We start from the raw sequence: 4091 nt of genomic DNA, 5'->3' as shown, positions 1-4091 counted from the left end.
CAGGTCACACAGAGCCTTTTCAAAGGTCATGCTGCCTATGGTGCAAGGTATTAAGAACTTTTCGGGATCCAGTTTCTTTTGAGGAAATGTCTACTGAATCCATGTAGTCAGTTTATTGATGAGCAATGGAGGTTCATCCTCCCAAGTCTCATTACCAAATAACTTGGCATTCAGCTTTATGATTGTTTCCAGATACTGAACAACTTGCTCTTCAACAACGTCTTCACCCTCTTCAGAGGAAGAATATTCATCAGAGCTCATGAATGGCAATAGTATGTTCAGTGGAATTTCTATTGTCTCTGTATGAGCCTCAGATTCCTTTGGTCCCTCAAAAGAAAACTCCTTATTGGTCATTGGACGCCCCTTGAGGTCTTTCTCACTGGGAATCACTACCTTTTCACTCTCTCCAAGTTCGGCCATTTTGGTAATAGTTTTGGCCTTGCACTCTCTTTTGAGATTCTCTTCTGTATTGCTTGGGAGAGTACTAGGAGGAGTTTCAATAACTCTTTTACTCAACTGACCCATTTGTGCCTCCAAATTTCTGATAGAGGACCTTATTTCATTCATGAAACTGAGAGTGGTCTTAGATAAATCAGAGACTATGTTTGCTAAGCCAGATAGGTTCTGCTCAGAATTCTCTGTCTGTTGCTGAGAAGATGACGGAAAAGGCTTGCTATTGCCAAACCTATTTCTCCCACCATTATTATTATTGAAGCCTTGTTGAGGCTTCTGTTGATCCTTCCATGAGAAATTTGGATGAGCTTTCCATGAAGGATTATAGGTGTTTCCATAGGGTTCTCCCATGTAATTCACCTCTTCCATTGTAAGATTCTCAGGGTCATAAGCTTCTCCTTCAGAAGAGGCTTCTTTAGCACTACCAGATGCAGCTTGCAATCCAATCAGATTCTGAGAAATCATATTGACTTGCTGAGTCAATATTTTATTCTGAGCCAATATGGCATTCAGAGTATCAATCTCAAAAACTCCTTTCTTCTGAGTCATCCCATTATTCACAGGATTTCTTTCAGAAGTGTACATGAACTGGTTATTTGCAACCATCTCAATGAGTTCCTGGGCTTCTGCAGGGGTTTTTAGATGAAGAGATCCACCAGCAGAATGGTCCAATGACATCTTGGACAATTCAGACAGACCATCATAGAATTATGATGCTCCATTCTGGAAACATGTTAGAAGGACACCTTTTGGTTAATTGCTTGTATCTTTCCCAAGCGTCATAGAGGTATTCACCTTCTTTCTATTTGAAGGTTGGAACTTCCACTCTAAGCTTTTTCATCTTTTGAGGTGGAAAGAATTTGGTCAAGAAAGCATTGACCAACTTGTCTCAAGAGTTCAGGCTTTCTCTAGGTTGTGAGTCCAACCATGTTTTAGCTTTGTCTCTTACAGCAAAGGGGAAAAGCATAAGTCTGTAGACCTCGGGATCAAACCTATTGGTCTTAACAGTATCACATATTTGCAAGAATTTAGCAAAGAACTGATGAGGATCTTCCGATGGAAGTCCATGAAACTTGCAATTCTGCTGCACTAGAGAAACTAATTGAGGCTTAAGCTCAAAGTTGTTTGCTCCAATAGCAGGAATTGAGATGCTTCTTCCATAAAAGTTGGAAGTTGGTGCAGTATAGTCACCAAGCATCTTCCTTGCATCTCTAGCATTGTTGTTGGGTTCGGCTGCCATGTCTGCTTCTTTTTTGAAATTCTCTGTAAGGTCCTCTCTGGAGTGTTGTGCTTTAGCTTCTCTTAGCTTCTTCAGAGTCCTTTCAGGTTCAGGATCAGTGGTACGCGAAATCGTGATTTCACACACTTTCTTCACAACTCTGCGTAGCTGACCAGCAAGTGCACTGGGTCATCCAAGTAATACCTTACATGAGTAAGGGTCAATCCCACGGAGATTGTCAGCTTGAAGCAAGCTATGGTCATCTTGTAAATCTCATTCAGGTGGATTCAAATGGTTATGAGGTTTTGATAATTAAAAGAGAAATAAAACATAAAATAGGATAGAGATACTTATGCAATTCATTGGTAAGAATTTTAGATAAGCGTATGGAGATGCTTTGTTCCTTTTGAATCCCTGCTTTCCTACTGCTTTCATCCAGTCATGTGTACTCCTTTCCATGGCAAGCTGTATGTTGGGGGATCACCGTTGTCAATGGCTACCGTCCGTTCTCTCAGTGAAAATGGTCTGACTACGGGTTACGTAGGGCTAATCATCTGTCGGTTCTCACTTGTGTTGGAATAAGATCCAATTATCCTTTTGCGCACTTTCACTGTGCCCAGCACTCGCGAGTTTGAAGCTCGTCACAGTCATCCCATCCCAGATCCTACTCGGAATACCACAGACAAGGTTTAGACTTTTTGGATCTCAAGAATGCTGCCAATTGATTCTAGCTTATACCACGAAGACTCTGATCTCACAGAATGGAAGGTTCTGTTATCAGGAGAGGCAACCATGCGTCGTGGACCAGGAGGCCAAGAGATATACATTCAAGCTTGTTTTCAGGTAGAACGGAAGTGGTTGTCAAGCACGCGTTCATAAGTGAGAATGGTGATGAGTGTCACTTAATCATCACATTCATAATGTTGAAGTGCGAATGAATATCTTAGAACAAGAATAAGCTTGAATTAAATAGAAAATAGTAGTAATTGCATTAATTCAAGAGGAACAGCAGAGCTCCACACCTTAATCTATGAGGTGTAGAAACTCCACCATTGAAAATACATAAGTGATGAAGGTCCAGGCATGGCCGAATGGCCAGCCCCCTAAGCATGATCAAGAGATCAAAAGTGATACAAAGATAGTCTCAAAAATGATCTAAAGATCTCTTGATGAAAATACAATAGTAAAAGGTCCTATTTATAATGACTAATAACCTAGGGTTTATAGAGATAAGTAAATAATGCAGAAATCCACTTCCCGAGCCCACTTGGTGTGTGCTTGGGCTAAGCATTGAAGATCTCACGTGCATAGGCTTTTCTTGGAGTTAAACGCCAGCTCTGGTGCCAGTTTGGGTGTTTATCACCAACTTTTATGCCAATTCTGACGTTTAACGGCAGAAAATGGTAGAAAGTTGGCGTTAAAATGCCAGTTTGTGTTATCAAAACTCAGGCAAAGTATGGACTATTATATATTGCTGGAAAGCCCAAGATGTCTAATTTCTAATACAATTGAGAGCGCGCCAATTGGGCTTTTTTATCTCCAGAAAATCCATTTCGAGTGCAGGAAGGTCATAATCCAACAGCATCTGCAGTCCTTTTTTAGCCTCTGAATCACACTTTTGCTTAGGTCCCTCAATTTCAACCAGAAAATATCTGAAATCACAGAAAAATACAAAAACTCATAGTAAAGTCCAGAAATGTGATTTTTGCATAAAAACTAATAATTATATACTAAAAACTAACTAAATCATACTAAAAACTACCTAAAAACAATGCCAAAAAGCGTATAAATTATCCGCTCATCAATCAGCTTCAACAAGAATGTTTTTACCCCTGTTTCTGCTCATATGAAAAAGAAGAGAACAAAAGGGAGTAGTGAAATCCTCTATGTTACAGTATAGAAATTCTTTGATGTATCAGAAGAAAAGAATAATAGAGGAATGAGGTAGAGAGAGAATAAGAAGAATTCGAACACAGAGGGAGAGAGAGAGGGTTCGAATTATAAGTAGAAGAGAAGTGTTAGAAAATAAATAGAAAGAGATGAGAGAGAGAGAGTTTTCAAAAATTAAAAACTAAAATAATTAGTTAATAAAAAAAGATTTATGAAAAAGTGGTTAGTAATTTTTGAAAATTGGAAGTTGAAAAGTGGTTAGGTGATTTTGAAAAAGATAAGAAATAATAATTAGTTGAAAATGATTTGAAAATAATTTTGAAAAGATAAGAAGTTAGAAAAAGATTTTGAAATCAAAATTTAAAAAGATATGATTGAAAAAGATTTGATTTTAAAAAGATATGATTGAAAAGATATGATTGAAAAAGATTTTATTTTTAAAATTGATGACTTGACTAACAAGAAACTAAAAGATATGATTCTAGAATTTAATGATTGATCCTTTTTAAACAAGAAAGTAACAAACTTG

The 4091-nt window shown here is 37.9% G+C and overlaps 1 non-coding gene across 1 annotated transcript; it reads left to right on the top strand.

The window, feature by feature from the left end:
- Window positions 1–1184: 1184 nt before the first annotated feature.
- Window positions 1185–1288, top strand: LOC130959629 (small nucleolar RNA R71). Its single transcript, XR_009078701.1, has one exon. It is a non-coding gene; the product is annotated as a small nucleolar RNA R71 (small nucleolar RNA).
- Window positions 1289–4091: the final 2803 nt, after the last annotated feature.

The sequence above is a fragment of the Arachis stenosperma genome, chromosome 10 (genome assembly GCF_014773155.1).
Source record: "Arachis stenosperma cultivar V10309 chromosome 10, arast.V10309.gnm1.PFL2, whole genome shotgun sequence".
Classification (NCBI taxonomy): Eukaryota; Viridiplantae; Streptophyta; class Magnoliopsida; order Fabales; family Fabaceae; genus Arachis; species Arachis stenosperma.
This window is presented reverse-complemented; position numbering and strand designations above follow the sequence as displayed.